General features: G+C 56.5%; 1 long non-coding RNA gene across 1 annotated transcript; it reads right to left on the bottom strand.

The window, feature by feature from the left end:
- Positions 1–749: 749 nt before the first annotated feature.
- Positions 750–14,845, bottom strand: LOC144678205 (uncharacterized). Its single transcript, XR_013575988.1, has 4 exons — positions 14,561–14,845; positions 12,873–12,915; positions 2,574–2,707; positions 750–922 (listed from the first exon to the last, which is right to left on the bottom strand). It is a non-coding gene; the product is annotated as an uncharacterized LOC144678205 (long non-coding RNA).
- Positions 14,846–18,334: the final 3,489 nt, after the last annotated feature.

Genomic DNA, 18,334 nt, shown 5'->3' with positions numbered 1-18,334 from the left:
GTGACAGTGATGGGGGCGGTGACGGTGTTACCAGGGTGACAGTGATAGGGGCGGTGACGGTGTTACCAGGGTGACAGTGATGGGGGCGGTGATGACGTTACCGGGGTGACAGTGATGGGGACGGTGATGGTGTTACCGGGGTGACAGTGATGGGGGCGGTGACAGGGTTACCGGGGTGACAGTGATGGGGGCCGTGACAGGGTTACCGGGGTGACAGTGATGGGGGCGGTGATAGGGTTACCGGGGTGACAGTGATGGGGGCGGTGATAGGGTTACCGGGGTGACAGTGATGGGGGCGGTGATGGTGTTACCGGGGTGACAGTGATGGGGGCGGTGACGGTGTTACCGGGGTGACAGTGATGGGGGCGGTGACGGTGTTACCGGGGTGACAGTGATGATGGCGGTGATAGGGTTACCGGGGTGACAGTGATGGGGGCGGTGATAGGGTTACCGGGGTGACAGTGATGGGGGCGGTGATGGTGTTACCGGGGTGACAGTGATGGGGGCGGTGACGGTGTTACCGGGGTGACAGTGATGATGGCGGTGATAGGGTTACCGGGGTGACAGTGATGGGGGCGGTGATAGGGTTACCGGGGTGACAGTGATGGGGGCGGTGATAGGGTTACCGGGGTGACAGTGATGGGGGTGGTGACGTTACTGGGGTGACAGTGATGCCGTTACCGGGGTGACAGTGATGGGGGCGGTGACGGGGTTACCGGGGTGACACTGATGGGGGCGGTGATGCCGTTACCTGGGTTACTGTCCGGCGGATCTTTAACCCCTTGTCGTGCGGATCCTCCTCCTCATTCCTTTCACACTCATCCTCAGAGATTCGGGTATCGTCCGGATGAAGATCCACCACAGCCTCCTGGCCCTGCCCGGGGCCCTGGCCCGCCAGAGGTTTAATATCCGGAATCAGATTCTGTAAAGGATGGAGCAGCAGGAGGGTCAGATCAGGGGCGGTGAGAGCAGGGGGAGGGGCCAGAGCTGGGCGGGGGGGTAGGTGGGAGGGGCCAGACCTGGGGGGGGTGGGGGGTGTGGGTGGGAGGGGCCAGAGCCGGGATTGGGAGTGGGTTGGGTAGTAGGGAGGGGCCAGGGATCGGGTTGGCGGGGAGGCCAGAGCTGGGAATGGGGGGTGGGAGGGGTAAGAGCTGGGAGGGGTGGGTGGGAGGGGCCAGAGCTGGGAAAGGGGGGTGGGAGGGGCCAGAGCTGGGAAAGGGGGGTGGGAGGGATCAGAGCTGGGAATGGGGGGTGGGAGGGATCAGAGCTGGGAATGGGGGGTGGGAGGGATCAGAGCTGGGAAAGGGGGGGTGGGAGGGGCCAGAGCTGGGAAAGGGGGGGTGGGAGGGATCAGAGCTGGGAATGGGGGGTGGGAGGGATCAGAGCTGGGAAAGGGGGGGTGGGAGGGGCCAGAGCTGGGAAAGGGGGGGTGGGAGGGATCAGAGCTGGGAATGGGGGGTGGGAGGGATCAGAGCTGGGAAAGGGGGGTGGGAGGGATCAGAGCTGGGAAAGGGGGGGGTGGGAGGGATCAGAGCTGGGAATGGGGGGTGGGAGGGATCAGAGCTGGGAATGGGGGGGTGGGAGGGATCAGAGCCGGGAAAGGGGGGGTGGGAGGGATCAGAGCTGGGAATGGGGGGTGGGAGGGATCAGAGCTGGGAAAGGGGGGGGTGGGAGGGATCAGAGCTGGGAAAGGGGGGGTGGGAGGGATCAGAGCTGGGAATGGGGGGTGGGAGGGATCAGAGCTGGGAGGGAGGGATCAGAGTTGAGAAGTGTGGGAGGGGCCAGAGCTGGGAAGGGGTGGGAGGGGCCAGAGCTGGGAAGGGGTGGGTGGGAGGGGCTAGAGCTGGGAAGGGGTGAGGTGGGAGGGGCCAGAGGTGGGAAGGGGTGAGGTGGGAGGGGCCAGAGCTGGGAAGGGGTGGGTGGGAGGGGCTAGAGCTGGGTAGAGGTTGGAGGGAGGGGCCAGAGCTGGGAAGGGGTGAGGTGGGAGGGGCCAGAGCTGGGAAGGGGTGAGGTGGGAGGGGCCAGAGCTGGGAAGGGGTGGGTGGGAGGGGCTAGAGCTGGGTAGAGGTTGGAGGGAGGGGCCAGAGCTGGGAAGGGGTGAGGTGGGAGGGGCCAGAGCTGGGAAGGGGTGAGGTAGGAGGGGCCAGAGCTGGGAAGGGGTGAGGTGGGAGGGGCCAGAGCTGGGAAGGGGTGAGGTGGGAGGGGCCAGAGCTGGGAAGGGGTGGGTGGGAGGGGCTAGAGCTGGGTAGAGGTTGGAGGGAGGGGCCAGAGCTGGGAAGGGGTGTGGGAGGGGCCAGAGCTGGGAAGGGGGTTGGGAGGGGCCAGAGTGACAGGGTAAATGGCGAGCGACAGGCTCTGGGGTATGCGGCCGGGGTCATGGTGGGTTGGATATTTGGGTGGGTGTGGGGGGGTGAGGTATGAGGGTCAGAGGTGGTATGTGGGGTAGTCGGGAGGTGTGAGGGGGGTATTGGGGCGAGGGCTCCTGTGCTCCCCATACCGTTAGCACCTGACTAGTGAATGGGGGCAGAGGGGTAAGAGGGTGATCGAGGTGAACCTGTCTGTGCTTCCCTTACCTTCAGCGATTCGGTGGTGATACTGATGGAGGGTTTCTTCTGGGTGGCCACTGTGCTCGACCCCCAACGCCTTTGCGAGCTGGAAGCCCCGGCCTCAATCTCCCCGCTACCTGCTGAGGTGGATTTACTGGCAGCTAACAGGAAACACAGAGTCAGCTGGGTCACAGGCACAGGGGGCTCACTGTCAGCTCCCAACACAGCCCCCTCCGCAAATCAAATAGTCTCCTCACACCAGCTCCAGGGCACAGACATATCCAGTCAGCACTGGTTAGAGGCAGAGTAAAGCTCCCTCTACACTGTCCCCATCAAACACTCCCAGGACAGGTACAGCACGGGGTTAGATACAGAGTAAAGCTCAATCTACACTGTCCCCATCAAACACTCCCAGGACAGGTACAGCACGGGGTTAGTTACAGTGTAAAGCTTCCTCTACACTGTCCCCATCAAACACTCCCAGGACAGGTACAGCACGGGGTTAGATACAGAGTAAAGCTCCTCTACACTGTCCCCATCAAACACTCCCAGGACAGGTACAGCACGGGGTTAGATACAGAGTAAAGCTCCCTCTACACTGTCCCCATCAAACACTCCCAGGGCAGGTACAGCACCGGGGTTAGATACAGAGTAAAGCTCATCTACACTGTCCCCATCAAACACTCCCAGGACAGGTACAGCACGGGGTTAGATACAGAGTAAAGCTTCCTCTACACTGTCCCCATCAAACACTCCCAGGACAGGTACAGCACGGGGTTAGATACAGAGTAAAGCTCCCTCTACACTGTCCCCATCAAACACTCCCAGGACAGGTACAGCACGGGGTTAGATACAGAGTAAAGCTCCCTCTACACTGTCCCCATCAAACACTCCCAGGGCAGGTACAGCACCGGGGTTAGATACAGAGTAAAGCTCAATCTACACTGTCCCCATCAAACACTCCCAGGACAGGTACAGCACGGGGTTAGATACAGAGTAAAGCTTCCTCTACACTGTCCCCATCAAACACTCCCAGGACAGGTACAGCACGGTGTTAGATACAGAGTAAAGCTCCCTCTACACTGTCCCCATCAAACATCCCAGGACAGGTACAGCACAGGGTTAGATACAGAGTAAAGCTCCCTCTACACTGTCCCCATCAAACACTCCCAGGACAGGTACAGCACGGGGTTAGATACAGAGTAAAGCTCCCTCTACACCGTCCCCATCAAACACTCCCAGGACAGGTACAGCATGGGGTTAGATACAGAGTAAAGCTCCCTCTACACCGTCCCTATCAAACACCCCCAGGACAGGTACAGCACGGGGTTAGATACAGAGTAAAGCTCCCTCTACACCGCCCCCACCAAACACTCCCAGGGCAGGTACAGCACGGGGTTAGATACAGAGTAAAGCTCCCTCTACACTGTCCCCCATCAAACACTCCCAGGACAGGTACAACATAGGGTTAGATACAGAGTAAAGCTCCCTCTACACCCTCCCCATCAAACACTCCCAGGACAGGTACAGCACGGGGTTAGATACAGAGTAAAGCTCCCTCTACACCCTCCCCATCAAACACTCCCAGGACAGGTACAGCATCGGGTTAGATACAGAGTAAATCTCCCTCTACAGTGTTTGAGGAGGCAAAGGGGCAGCATTTGACCTCCTCGTCCTCCCATTCCGAGATGGTTTTTATCCCTCAGTACGATGTTGCCTGATGAGAGTTGGAGTGTTAAAGTATCGCAGACTGTCTAAGCTACACCCTTCGGAGTCAGGTCCCAACCCTGATTGCCACTCGTCCCCCAGTATCCCTCACCCAGGTACCATACACACTCGGGTGGAAACCAATCCCCCAACTCTGGCCCAGCAGGGGGTTGCTGAGCGCTGCCTTCAGCTGTGTGTGTGTATGTGTGGCACATGTTTGCAGGGGAGGAGGCCCTGTGCCAGTCCTCAGGGGCCCTGTAGGGGCACGTACGGCCACTACCTGCACCCAGGGATTATCGGAGGGAGCATCGTGGGTGCACAACTGGCTTCAGCGTCCATTGCCAGGTCTGGCTCATCCACTCAAAACACTACCAGGTCCTGTTCTCATCGACTAAAACTGCTGACTAGTGTAGGAATAGTAATAATAATAACCCTGGCTTCTTTCTTCTGCTGGCAGACAGTCGTCTTAAACTCCTCTCCGTCTCCTCCACCTTCTCCTGCGCGAAGAGCTGATGGACCTCTCTTTGTGACCAAGGCCGAGATTCCATCTGATTCACTACGCCTATGTCCCGGCCCTCCCGTCAGCCCACCCCACCCCACCAACTTCCTCTCATTCTCCGCCCACTCCCTAGCCCCGGGCTCACACCTTTCTCCAGTTTCTCCTCCTACCTCCCTCCCCACACAGCCCTCTCTCTCTCTCAGCTCACCTTGTCCAGGAGACTCTGCTCCCCTCTACCAGTTCCCACCCTGGTCCCCCGTGTCAGCCGATGTTGTTAACAGTTCTCTCTCTCTTCCCCCTTTAAACCTGCTGACACCACCCCTCCCCTCCCCTCCAAAAGCTAATCCCTGACCGCTTTACCCGGAGCTCGAACTCCTCCAATCGGGTTTTCCCTCCCCCCTGCCACAGTAAGCGGCTCTTGCCCTGAGGCACAATGGACATCCCACGTGACTCCCCCCATTCCTTCTCCGCCTTTCCGCAGCCTCTGACACAGCTGACCACCCTGTCCTCCTCCACCTCCTGCCACGCTGAACAAACTACCCTTTTCTCCCACCCCACTCCCTACCTTCTGTCTTGAAGGCAGCCGGCAGTCCATTCTGCCGCTGGTCCCCCGACTCCACCCTCTTTGACCTTAAATCATGAGGTTACTGCGGAGCACCCCATCAAAGGCCTTTTGAAAATCCAGGTAAATGACATCGACGGCGTTACCCTTGTCTACTCTCCCCCCCGATACCTGCTCAAAACGTTCAGCAAGGTCGGACAGGCAGGACTTTCCCCTTTTGAACTCCGTGCTGAATAATCATGATTGTGTTTGTGGTGGCTGGATATTCTTGTAGCCTCTCCTTTAGTAGGGATTCCTTCCACTGCCGTTCAGCCAACAGGTCCATTATCCTGGACTGCTCTGCCCGCAATTCCCCCGCTCCTCACTAATTAAATATAGGAATTACATTAGCTATCCACCAGTCCGCTAACACTACACCGAATGAATTACTACATATAACCGGCAAAGCCTCTGGTATCTCTATCCTTGGTACTGTTAAAACGCGTGGATACAAATCCACTCGGACCTGAGGCTTTATCCTCTGAGTTCCACGGAATCACACAGTTGCAGAAGAGGCCCCTTCGGCCCATTGAGTCTGCACCGACACGTGAGAAACACCTGACCTACCTACCTACCTAACCCCATTTACCAGCACTTGGCCCCATAGCCTTGAATGTTTATGAGGTGCCAAGTGCTCATCCAGGTACTTTTTAGAGGATGTGAGGCTAACCCGCCTCCACCACCCTCCCAGGCAGCGCATTCCAGACCCTCACCACCCTCTGGGTAAATAGTTTTTCCTCACATCCCCCCCTAAACCTCCTGCCCCTCACCTTGAACTTATGTCCCCTCGTGACTGACCCTTCAACTAAGGGGAACAGCTGCTCCCTATCCACCCTGTCCATGCCCCTCATCATCTTGTACACCTCGATCAGGTCGCCCCTCAGTCTTCTCTGCTCCAACGAAAACAACCCAAGTCTATCCTAAAGGAGGGTGGTGGCGGGGGGCGGGGGTCAATTTATACGCCAAGTATGCAAGTACGTGATTGTCAGGCACCAAAAATGGGGTCATCATTTACCCTGCAATCTATGGGGCGTCCTTCTGTCATGTTCAAACGTAATATGTTATGGTCGCTACTGCCTAGATGTTCCCCTCCCTTTCCTTCTCTTATCTGCTCTGATTCACTACCTTAGCTTTTCACACACTGGGTTAGGAAGGAGTCCTGTAGACTGTTGGGAACTCCATTCCCTTATCCACTCTTCTGTCCAATATGAGGGAAGTTAAAATCCCCACGATTATTATTCTGCATTTTGCACTCAATTCCCCAATTCCTCTGCATATTTCTTCCCCCACCTCCCTTCCACAATGAGGTAATGAACCAGAGTAGATGAGAGAAGGAAAAGGAGGGAACATCTAGGCAATAGCGACCATAACATAATACGTTTGAACATGGCAGAGAAGGACATACCATAGATTGCAGCGTAAATGATGACCCCATTTTTTACTTGCATACTTGGCATATAACTTGACCCCCCGACCTCACCCTCCACTTTTTAGAGGGATTCTTTTATCAGGATCAATATTTTTGTCTTTCCGATAGCTTTATTTTATACTGCCATTATGTTACTCCTGGCTAAGTACAGCTACTCCACTTCCCCTTTTCCCTCTCTTATTCCCCAAAGTGTTTAATTCCCGGTCCTGATTTTTGACGTCATACCTCAGTGATCCCTAATATGTTTGGTTCCTCTCAAACCACCATTACCTCCAGCTTCCCCTGTTTAATGACAGACACACTGTGCATTGCTATACAGGCAGTTTAACTCATTTTTCCACAGGGTTTTCTCTACTTTACATTTTCAGACTCCGTTCTATAACATCGTCATCACTGTCCTCCCTCGTTTACAGCCTTTAGTCATCTCCCTGTTTAGCCTTTCCGCTAGGACACGGGTCCCCATCAGGTGGGAGCCCCATCCCATCGGGTGCAGCTCCTTCATATCCCAGAGCTGGTGCCAGTGTCCCGTGAAAAGAAACCCCCCCCTCTTTTCCACACCATCCCTTTGGCCGCGTTCTCCTGATCTGTCTGCTCCTATGCCAACTTGCACATGGCTCGGGAGATGATCGAGAGATGACCGCCCTCTCGTGGAACTGCTTCGAGCTTAACGGCTGACACTCTTAACGGCGAACGTGCCAAATTAGGAGCAGCAGCCCTCAGCCCCTCGAGCCTGCTCCGCCATTCAATAAGATCACGACTGATCCGACTATGGCCTCAACTCCGCCTACTTCCCCCCCCCCTCCCCACCCCGACAACCTGTGACTCCCTCAAGTCAGTCAAGGATCTACTCTCAGCTCTGCCTCGGAAACATTCATTGTCCCTCCCTCCACCGCTCTCTGGGGGAAGAGTTCCAAAGGCTCACGGCCCTCAGGAGAAAAAAAAACGTCTCCTCACCCCCACCCCCACCCCCGTCTCCAAAACGGGAGACCCTCGACATCAGTAGTCGGGAAAACGCTAGAGTGTTCTGTAAAGGGTGTGACAAACGGACACTTGGATAATAATGATCTAACGCGGCACAGTCTCAACGTGGGTTTGTGAATGGGGAATCGTGTTGGACGAGCCAGTTGTGAGTTTTGTTTTTGAGGATGTTACTAACCTCATTGATAAAGGGGAGTCGGCATGACTCTGCCTGATGACCTTGAACTTATCCAAGTGCCCTGCAATAGCTTCTTTAACAATCCCTTCTAACATTTTCCCTATGACAGATGTTAAGCTAGCTGGACTGTAGTTCCCTGCTGTCTCTCTCCCTCCCTTTTTGAATAACGGAGTTACATTTGCTATTTTCCAATCTAATGGGACCTTCCCCAAACCTAAGCGAGTCTCAGAAAATTAAAACCAATGCATCAACTATCTCACGAGTCACTTCTTTTAAGACCCTGGGATGAAGTCCATCAGGACCCGGGCTCTTGTCAGCCCCGCAGCTCCAACAATTTACTCAGTACCACTTCCCCGGTGACTGTAATTTTCATGAGCTCCTCCCTCCCTTCCACTCCCTTGTTTATAGCTGCTTCTGGGATGCTATTTACCTCCTCGATAGTAAAGCACTGTCACTTAAAGGGTTAATGCAGGACTCTGATTGCTATTCCTGGAGTTAAGATATCCTCTTACGAGAAAGGCTAATTAAGCAGCTGAAAAATAAACTCTAACCTCTTGACCCGGGTGGACTGGTAACAAAGCTGGGGAGGGGGCGTCATATGGGTTTTTACGGCTCTGTTAAAAGTGGGTTTTGGTTTTGGGAAGTAAGGCAGCAGCCGTCTGCAGTCCGGAGCCCAGTCCGCAGCCGGAGGTGAATAGAAGCCGTTTCTCGGGAGGCTTCTGATAAAAGTCACTTTTCCCCACCTCAAGGCAAGTCGCTTTATTGAAGTGGATATATCACCTCCCATCCCGCGTGTTTTCATTTTGGATTAAGGATCGGCTTAACAGGCAGGAACCGGAGAGTCGGAATAAACCGGTCACTCTCGCTCTGTGGATAGCGGGGGGGGGGACTTCCGCAGGGATCGGTCCTCAGGGGCCCTAGCTGTTCACAGCGTACACATCGATGGTTTGGATGTTGGAGGGGGGGCAAACGTAATATTTCCAAATTTGCGGATGACACGAAGCCAGATGGGAATGTGCGCGGTGAGGGAAGACGTAAAGCGACTGCAGGAGGATCTGGCTTAGTGAGGGGGGGGGCAAGAACGTGGCTGGTGGAATATAACGTCAGGGATAACGTGAGGTGATCCGCTTTGGTCGGATGGAACAAGAGGTTTAGGGTATTTCCTAAATGGTGAGAGATTAGAAAAGTGCAGATGTTACAAAAGGGCCTAGGTGCCCTCATCAATAAGAGACTAAAGGCTAACATGGTGGTGCGGCCGGCAGTGAGGGAGGCTAATGGTATGTTAGCCTTGGAGTACAGGAGCAGTGAAGTCTTGCTTCAATGGTATAGAAGCTTGGTTAGACCGCAGCGGGAGTACCGTGCGCAGGTTTTGGTCCCCTTTACCTTGGGAAGGATATGACTGACGTAGAGGGAGTGCGACTAAGGCTCACCAGGATGGCGGGGCTGTGCTGTGAAGAGAGGTTGGGGAAACTGGGACTGCGTTCTCTCTCTCTAAGAGTTTCGAAGAACGAGAGGGGATCGCACTGAAATACTTAAAGGGGGCAGACGGGGTGGTAGGTGCAGGTTAAGATGTTTCCCCTGGTTTGGCGGGGGGGAGTCTAGAACCAGGGAACACACACACACACACACACACACAATTTCAAAATAAGGGGGGGAGCCGCTTAGGGCTGAGAGGAAGAGCAATTTTTTTTTTTTTACTCCGAGGGGGTTGTGAATCTTTTGAATTCTCTTCCCCAGAGGGGCTGCGGAAGCTCGGTCACTGAGTATGTTAAAAGCAGAGATTGACAGACTGCTAAATACCAGTGACATCGAGGGATATGGGGATAGTGTGGAGGAAAAAAGACATTGAGGTGGGTGATCAGCCACGATCGGACTGAATGGCGCAGCAGGGCTGGATGGGCTGAGTGGCCAACTCCGGCTCCTATGGTCCTATGACCCCTTATTTTTAAACTGTGTCCCCCCTGGTTCTCGTCTCTCCCACAAGGGGAAACATCCTTTCAGCACCCACCCCCTGTCAGGTTCCCCCCGCCTCAGGATCTTATCTGCTTCAATAAGATCCCCCCCTCTCACTCTTCTCAATTCCAATGGGGAGAGGCCCAATCTTTCCACATAAGAAGATAACCCCTCGTGCCAGGAGTCAGTCGAGTGAACCTTGTCTTGAGGTGTTTCCACTGCGTTGATATCCTTTCTTAAATAAGGAGGCCAAAGCTGTACACAGCAGTCCAGATGTGGTCTCGTCAGCTCCCTATACAACTGTAGCAAACCATCCCTACTTTTACACTCCCATTCCCCCTTGCAATAAACCCCAACATTGCAGCTGCCTTCCTAATCACTTGCTGTACCTGCAAACTAACGGTTTGCGATTAATCCACCAGGAGCCCAGGTCCCTCTGTGCCGCACAGTCCTGCGATCTCCCTCCATTTAAACAATACTCCGCTTTCCTATTCTCCCTGCCAAAGTGGACATGATACCCCATGTGCCAGACTTTTGCCCGCTCGCTTAACCTATGTCCGCTTGCCGACTCCTATATCCTCTTCACAACTTACTTCCCTATCTATCTATCTATGTCAGCGGCATATTTAGCAACACTACGTTCAGTCCGAGTCACAGGTATAAATTGTAAAGAGTTGAGGCCCCAGCACTGATCCCTGTGGCACACCCACCCAGCCAGCAGAAAATGACCCATTTATGCCTACTCTCTGCTTCCTGTTACCCAGCCAATCCTCTAGCCACGCTAATGCGTTACCCCCCCACCGCCTCCCCACCCCACCATTTTAATTTGCCTAATAATCTTTGATGTGGCACCTTGTCAAGTGGCCTTCTGGAAATGGAAGTACAGCACATCCACAGGTTCCCCTTTATCCACCTTTGCTTGTTACTTCCTCAATAAACTGGTCCAACATGATTTTGCTTCCATGTTGACTCTGAGATTAAAACTGTCTCTTCACAGCCCTTGGCTGGCACACTTGATCCTGAGGTGAACTTCCGAATTGACATTTGCATCAAGGCTTAAGACCGGCCATTTCCACCTCGCAAACATCGCCCGCCTCAGCTCATCCGCTGTTGAGACCCTCATCAATGTCCTCATTACCTCTAGACGCGGCTATTCAAACGCATTCCCGGCTGGTCTCCCAACGCTCTTCCCTCTGTAAATGTCAGCTCTGATGCCCGTGTCTTAACTCACAAACAGTCCCTTCCCTGACCAAGCCTCTGCTCATGGATCTACCGGATTTTAAAACTCTCGCCCTTGTTTTCAGATCCCTCGATGGCCTTGACCCTCCCTATCTCTGTATCCTCCTCCAGCCCCCTACACCCCTCCCTATCTCTGTAACCTCCTCCAGACCCTACAACCTTCCCTATCTCTGTCACCTCCTCCAGCTCATACAACCCTCCCTATCTCTGAAACCACCTCTAGCCACCTACACCCCTCCCTATCTCTGTAACCACCTCCAGCCCCTACACCCCTCCCTATCTCTGTAACCTCCTCCAGCTCCTACACCCCTCCCTATCTCTGTAACCACCTCCAGTCCCTACAACCCTCCCTATCTCTGTAACCTCCTCCAGTCCCTACAGCCCTCCCTATCTCTGTAACCTCCTCCAGCCCCTACACCCCTCCCTATCTCTGTAACCTCCTCCAGCCCCTACACCCCTCCCTATCTCTGTAGCCTCCTCCAGCCCCTACAACCCTCCCTATCTCTGTAACCTCCTCCAGCCCCTACAACTCTCTCTATCTCTGTAACCACCTCCAGCCCCTACAACCCTGCACAATCTCTGTAACCTCCTCCAGCCCCTACACCCCTCCCTATCTCTCTAACCTCCTCCAGCCCCTACACCCCTCCCTATCTCTGTAACCTCCTCCAGCCCCTACACCCCTCCCTATCTCTCTAACCTCCTCCAGCCCCTACACCCCTCCCTATCTCTGAAACCACCTCTAGCCACCTACACCCCTCCCTATCTCTGTAACCACCTCCAGCCCCTACACCCCTCCCTATCTCTGTAACCTCCTCCAGCCCCTACACCCCTCCCTATCTCTGTAACCACCTCCAGTCCCTACAACCCTCCCTATCTCTGTAACCTCCTCCAGCCCCTACAGCCCTCCCTATCTCTGTAACCTCCTCCAGCCCCTACACCCCTCCCTATCTCTGTAGCCTCCTCCAGCCCCTACAACCCTCTCTATCTCTGTAACCACCTCCAGCCCCTACAACCCTGCACAATCTCTGTAACCTCCTCCAGCCCCCTACAACCCTCCCTATCTCTGTAACCTCCTCCAGCACCTACAACCCTCCCTACCTCTGTAACCTCCTCCAGCCCCTACAACCCTCCCTATCTCTGTAACCTCCTCCAGCCCCTACAACCCTCCCTATCTCTGTAACCTCCTCCAGTCCCGACAACCCTCCCTATCTCTGTAACCACCTCCAGCCCCTACAACCCTCCCTGTCTCTGTAACCTCCTCCAGCCTCTACAACCCTCCCTATCTCTGTAACCTCCTCCAGCCCCCTACAACCCTATCTCTGTAACCTCCTCCAGCCCCTACACCCCTCCCTATCTCTGTAACCTCCTCCAGCCCCCTACACCCCTCCCTATCTCTGTAACCTCCTCCAGCCCCCTACAATCCACCACGATCTCCGTGCCCATACCTCCTTCAGAGGCTCAGCCCCCAACCCTCAAATCTCCTTTGGCAGTGCGGTATCATGCTTTGTTCAGATAACAATCCTACGAAGCACCTTTGCGTGTTTCGTTATTTTGAAGGGCGCTGTATCAACCTCAATTGTTTTTTTGCTGCACCAAGTCTCAAGGATGTTGTGCGGCTGCCAACAGCAGATGGGGAGTGGTCTCCCCGGGGGGGGATCCTGACCTCTCTGGGGGGGCTGGGAGGGGTTGGGGTTGGAGGGATGAACCAACGGAAACAAGAGGATAAAAGGCGAGGTACTCACAAACCACCGAGATCTTCCTCTTGAAGGCTTTCGGGACTGCGTTCTGGAAAAGAGAGAAGACCCCAGAAGGACACGGGGGGCGGAGAGGAGGAGCGTGAGTCATGGGGGGAGGAAGGAGAGGAGGAGGATCCGCGAAAGAGAAGCGGCAGCCCCCTCACCTCCCACCCCCAACACCCCACCCGCCTCACCGTCTCCACCCCCAGCCCCCCACCACCGACAAAGCCCACCGCCCGCCTTTCCCAACCGGCAACGCGTCGCGTGGAGACCTGCGGTGGAGAGGAGGACAGCAGCCGTCCGTGCCAGCGCCAATGGCGGCCGGCTTCAGGCAGCGCCCGGGGCACAGGGACGTAGAGACTGGGAGGGAGGAGGAGGCCGTTCGGCCCCTCGAGCCTGCTTCCCGCCATTCATCATGATCGTGGCTGATCATCCAACTCAATATCGTGCTCCCGCTTTCTCCCCATACCCTTCGATCCCTTTCGCCCCCCCAAGAGCTCTATCTAACTCCTTCTTGGAAACACACAATGTTTTGACCTCAACTACTTTCTGTGGTAGCGAATTCCACAGGCTCACCGCTCTCCGGGTGAAGACATGTCTCCTCATCTCAGTAAAGGGGGTCAGGCAGGCGCGGGTCCGATTCTACCCCTCGCGAGTGGCGGACCGGTCATCGCCCTCACGGCTGACATCCAGCATTCCCCCCCCTCCCCAGGCCCGGAAAGCTGGCTGATCGGCTGCGTTGGGCTGCAGTAGCCGCCGCCGCTCAGAATGAGCCCTGTCGCCACCCCCCATACAAAACCCTCCAAGTTCACCAGCTCCGATCCCAGCCAAACCCTCTTTAACCCCGGGGTCCCGGAGGTTGTCCTCATAAACAGGGCCTCCCCGCTCCAGCAACATCAGGGGCCCCCACCCCCCACCCTTCAAGCCCACTGGCTGCTCTCAGACGCACAGAGCCCTGGGGCTGCCTCACTTGTTCCCCCCACCCCCCACCACCGAAAGTCAGCCCCCTTAACCCCGCTCACCCCAATGCCCACCCCACCCTCGCTGGAGAGGGGGGTGGGTCTACTCTAACCCGTGGCGGTATTCATCGCCCGCAGGCTCACTTGTCGGGCTCAGGACCATCCCCCACGCAAGAGGCTTGGGGAGGCGGGGGGGAGGGGAGGGAGGCGAGCTTGTGGGGGAGGGGACAAGACGAGCAGAGGTCCAGAGGGGCCCCCGGCAGGAAGCAAAAGATTCATACCTCACGCCTCCCCTCCCAATGGATGGGAAACGTGGGGGTTTGGGTGGGGGGGGGTCAAGAAAAGCTGTTCTCTCTCCGCGGAAGGTCTCCAGCGTCGGTCGGTCAATCTGCCCGCTCCAGCCCCACTGTTAGTCAGGTCAGTAATCTCTACGCTCCCTCGTTAATACCGAGCGCCCAATGGGTTTAGATCTTCCCCCCTCACGATTGTCCCCTTCTGCCCCCACCCGACAAACAATTCAAAAAAGCTTTATTTATATATATAAATATATATATAAAAATCAGAAAATTAACGCTTTAAAAACCCCCAACTGCGCTGTGTTTTTTTTTTAAACTATATATATATATATAAAAAAAAAGTAACTTGATAATTTCGGTTTTTTTTTTAAAAAAAAGAGAAAAACAAAAAGAAAAAGAAAATTAAAGAAGTTATGAAATGACAAATGTTCCAAGGTACCCTTTCACACACCACCTGGTCTTCAGTGCAACGCGTTGCTTTAGTACCCAATCGCACTCCTGAGTACTGCCTTACAGTCCAAACAGAGTGAGCCCTCACTGTTAGGTGGTGGAAGTGAGATGTGAGTTTTTTTTTTTGTTTTTTTAAAACAGTCGATGGAGGGAAAACGAGACGAGACGAGACGAGACGAGACGAGGCGAAATGGCGCGACCTCTCGGGGGTTGAAAGCGACCAGTTCCAAGCATGGCCAGAGGCGAGCTCTTTTTGTTTAATAGATATATGTATATATATATATATATATAAAAAAACATGTCCCAGTGGCGCTGCGGCAGCGACGAAACACGTCCTCGTTAAAACCAAGACACGGGGAGGTGGGGGGGGGGGGGGATGGTGGGGAGATCCCCATGCCGCCCGATCCGGTCGGCCGGTCTCCTCACTTCCGCTGGTGCCCGGAATTCCGTGACTGCCGGGCACTCGTCGGCTTCAGAGCGTTTTTTTTTTTATCTTTTCGTTTCTTCTTCCTTCCTTCCTTCCCCGCCTCCCCTCCTGGCTGATTTCGGGAGGTCGGTGGTGGGAGGGGGGAGAGAAGAGAGAGGGGCACCGTGTGGAAAATCGAGTCCTTTATAAAAAAAAAAGATACCGGGACGGGTCGAGTTCTGTCCCGGGTGCCTCCTCTTTCGATCTGATCGGTCGGCGGGAGAGCTGGCCCAGTTTTGCGCTGTGTCTCTCTCTCTCTCTCTCTGGCAACAGCCGCAGGTTGGTTTTGACGAGCAAACGCTTTTTCCGATATCGACGCCTCTCTCCCCCCCCGCACCTGGGGGCCCCCTGCTGCGTTCGCTGTGCTCCGGCCCGCACGGAAGACGGTGGTGCGGCACCGGCGATCAGGGAGAAGTTCAGTTCAGGCCCGGGAGCCATTCGCAGGGTGGTGATGGGGGTGGTGATTGGGGGGGGGAATGAGGGAGGGCAGGGAGTTAGCGTCAATAAAGCCAGCTTTCCTTCCGCAGACGCTCGGGTCTTCCGGTCTCTCTCTCTCTCTCACACACACGAGCTTAAAAATTGGCATTTGCTCCAGATCAGCGGCAGTTCTCAGTCTTATTGAGAGCGGGTTTAGCATCTCCCTCTCTCTCTCTCTCTCGCCGTGCAGTGGATCACCCCTGCGCCCTTCAGCATGCCTGGTCTCTGCCTCCTCCCCGTTGCGATTCACCGGCCCCGCACTCTCACAGACGCGTGCGGGGCGAGACGTGGAGGGATGAGTTGGCGGCGGGGGGGGGAGGGAGGGGGTGTGTGTACCGGGGAGCGTGAGGTGGGTGCGGCAGGTTCCGCGCCGCTCCCGACAATCGTTTAGCTCCTCGCCGACCGGCCGGTTTTAACACTCCTCGCTTCCGGCCTCTCACTCCCTCTCGGGTTACGGGCGTGCGCTCTCTCCCCCCCAATCCCCTCCATTTCTCTCTGGTTAATCCACAGAGCGGCCGATCGCTTTGGTGCCGGAGACGGCGATAGGCTTTTGTCCGTCCCGGTCCCCGGAGCTCCGGCTCTCTCTCTCCCCCCACACCCCCCCGCTCGGAAGATCGGGTGGCGGGGGGGTGAGTGGGTCTGTGGTGCAGGCAGGCGGGAGCTCTCTCTCTCTCTCTCTCCCCCTCCAACCTCCGCCTGGTGCGTGCCGTTCCGACAGGCGGTTCCAGCTGCGAGGAGTGCCCGGCGGGTCAGTCTCTCTCTCTCTCTGTCTCTCTCTCTCTCTCTCTCTCTGGGATCGCCACCCGTCGTGCGTCCTCCCCACCCTCGCCCGGGCTCCGTCTCTCCTGCCTCTTCCGCCTGCGACCTCGCCGAAGGACGAGCCGGTGGTCTTTTTTTTTTGCGGGCGGCAACTCCCTCCTTGGCGATCACGTCGGCTCACTCACCCCCGCACCCCACCCCCCCCCCACCACCTCCCCACCCTTCCTCCTGTGGAGGGAGGGGGTCGGTAGAGCCTCTCAGCTGCCTGCAGAGGGGAGGGTGGGGAGAGAGGGCAGGAGGAGGCAGTTGCGTTGCGTGTGGAGGGGCTGAGGGGGGTTGGTGGTGGGGGAGTGGGTGGGTGGTGGTACAGGAGATGGTGGCTGGATTCGCGCACGCACACACACCTCTCTCTCCCTCTCCCTCTCTCTCTCTGGCAGAACGAGCGGTGAAACTCTGATTGGGTAACGTGCTGGCCCTGGTGTTAAGTCCAACGGGACGGTCATAGGAAGAGTCATGGGGCTTATCTGGGGTTCAATGTGGTAACAGCACACAGAGTATTGTTGACAGGTTTGCTCAGGAGGTGAAGGAGCACCATTCAAACAAGCAGCAGCACTTTGTTTTATTTAACCCCCCCCTCCCCTCTCCCTCCCCTCCCCTCCCCTCTCCCCCGCCTCCCCTCGACGCTCTGGTCACTAAAGCATTCGACAATAAGACAGCCGCAAGGCACAGCCCGGAACCCATCCCCCCGATTCAGAGCAGCAAGCACTCCACTACCCACTCCCCCCCACCTCACCGGACACCCCATACCCCCACCCCGTCACCGTTCGCAGGAGCTGGAGGTGCCCTGACACACTGCGTTGCCCACCCAGTGACTGGGGCGAGGGAGTCGGACAGAAGCCACAGCCTCGGGGTCAAGCCCAGAGGGCCCCTCCGGCTGGCTTGTTGAGCCCCTGCAGTCCCGGGGTCTGGGGGTGGGGGGGGGGTAGTGGGCCAGGACTGACAGCGCAGGACCTTCCCCCCCAACCCCATCCACCTCACCGCAGGCCCCTCCAGTCCAATATTCTCCGGCTGGGTTCCCATGTGGAAGGCCTGGGGTAAGAGGGAGGGGTAGGAGGGAGGGGTAGGAGAGAGGTGGAGAGAGGGACAGGAGGGAGGGATAGGAGGGAGGGGTAGGAGGGAGGTGTAGGAGGGAGGTATACGAGGGAGGTGTAGGAGGGAGGTGTAGGAGGGAGGGGTAGGAGGGAGGTGTAGGAGGGAGGGGTGGGAGGGAGGTGTGGGAGGGAGGTGAAGGAGGGAGGTGAAGGAGGGAGGGGTAGGAGGGAGGGGTAGGAGGGAGGTGAAGGAGGGAGGTGAGGAAGGGAGGTGAAGGAGGGAGGTGAAGGAGGGAGGTGAAGGAGGGAGGTGTAGGAGGGAGGTGAAGGAGGGAGGTGAAGGAGGGAGGTGAAGGAGGGAGGTGAAGGAGGGAGGTGTAGGAGGGAGGTGTAGCAGGGAGGTGAAGGAGAAGGTGAAGGAGGGAGGGATGGGAGGGAGGTGTAGGAGGGAGGTGTAGGAGGGAGTTGAAGGAGGGAGGTGAAGGAGGGAGGTGTAGGAGGGAGGTGAAGGAGGGAGGTGAAGGAGGGAGGGATGGGAGGGAGGTGAAGGAGGGAGGGATGGGAGGGAGGTGTAGGAGGGAGGTGAAGGAGGGAGGGATATGAGGGAGGTGAAGGAGGGAGGTGAAGGAGGGAGGTGTAGGAGGGAGGTGTAGGAGGGAGGTGAAGGAGGGAGGTGAAGGAGGGAGGTGTAGGAGGGAGGTGAAGGAGGGAGGTGTAGGAGGGAGGTGTAGGAGGGAGGTGAAGGAGGGGGTGAAGGAAGGAGGTGAAGGAGGGAGGTGAAGGAGGAGGTGAAGGAGGGGATGGGAAGGAGGTGTAGGAGGGAGGTGTAGGAGGGAGGTGAAGGAGGGAGGTGAAGGAGGGAGGTGTAGGAGGGAGGTGAAGGAGGGAGGTGAAGGAGGGAGGTGTAGGAGGGAGGTGAAGGAGGGAGGTGAAGGAGGGAGGGATAGGAGGGAGGTGAAGGAGGGAGGTG

Source organism: Cetorhinus maximus, unplaced genomic scaffold (genome assembly GCF_964194155.1).
Source record: "Cetorhinus maximus unplaced genomic scaffold, sCetMax3.hap1.1 HAP1_SCAFFOLD_3785, whole genome shotgun sequence".
NCBI classification, from domain to species: Eukaryota; Metazoa; Chordata; class Chondrichthyes; order Lamniformes; family Cetorhinidae; genus Cetorhinus; species Cetorhinus maximus.
Note: the sequence above shows the minus strand (reverse complement) of the source record. Positions and strands in the feature narration are given on the sequence as shown.